The following is an 814-nucleotide window of genomic DNA, read 5'->3' as shown; positions in this document are numbered from 1 at the left end:
CCCACGATTCAGGTCCAGGGCAGAGACTGAGTGCCTCCCCAAACTGATTTTCCCTTCTGGAGGGCTGGGGTGGGGTCACACGCTGGGGGCGTGTCCCGGGATCTGGCCCCGCTCCTCGCGCAGGCCCTCCCTAAGAGCCCGGCGCCTCACAAAGCGACATCCAGTGGGAGGGAGCAGGGCCGGTACAGGGGCGGAGCCTCATCGTAGCTGGACCCCGCCCCCCGCGTGTCTTCTCACAAAGCCGGGCAGGGCCAAGGGGCGGAGCTCACCCGCAGAGGTGTGTCGGAGCCTTCGGACGTCAGACCCGCCTCCACCTTTCCGGGCAGGGCGGCAGCCTCACAAAGCGCGACCGTTTGCGCGGGGCGTGGCCCAGGGCGTGTCCACGCGGCCGAGCACCGCCCCCTAGGGCGCGCCCCTGTCCCCGCCCTCCCCGCGTCTCCACTCCAGCGCCGCGGTACAAAGCGCGGCCTTTCGAGCCTCGCCCGCCCGGGGGCGGGGCCCAGGCCGAGGGGCGTGTCCGCGAGACGGAGCACCGCCCCCCGGCTCACGCTCCGCCCCCGCCGTTCCTGGGCCGCGGAGCCACCTCACAAAGCCGCGACCGTTCGCGCGGGGCGGGGCGGGGCGGGGCGGCCCCGTCCCCCGGCACCCTCCCTCCCGGTGCCCTAGGCGGCCAGCAGGGGGCGCTGCGCCACGGGGCCGGACCTCGGCGGCAGTGGCGGCGAGGCAGAGCGTGGCCGGCAGGCGGCGCTGCCTGACTCGGCCTTGGCCTCGGCCTGCGCGTCGGCAGCGGCGGCGGCGGCAGCGGCGGCGGCCT

This window comes from Enhydra lutris, unplaced genomic scaffold (assembly GCF_002288905.1).
Source record: "Enhydra lutris kenyoni isolate GAN:26980312 unplaced genomic scaffold, ASM228890v2 scaffoldscaffold92, whole genome shotgun sequence".
NCBI classification, from domain to species: domain Eukaryota; kingdom Metazoa; phylum Chordata; class Mammalia; order Carnivora; family Mustelidae; genus Enhydra; species Enhydra lutris.
The sequence above is the reverse complement of the archived record's forward strand: the minus strand, read 5'-3'. Positions refer to the sequence as shown.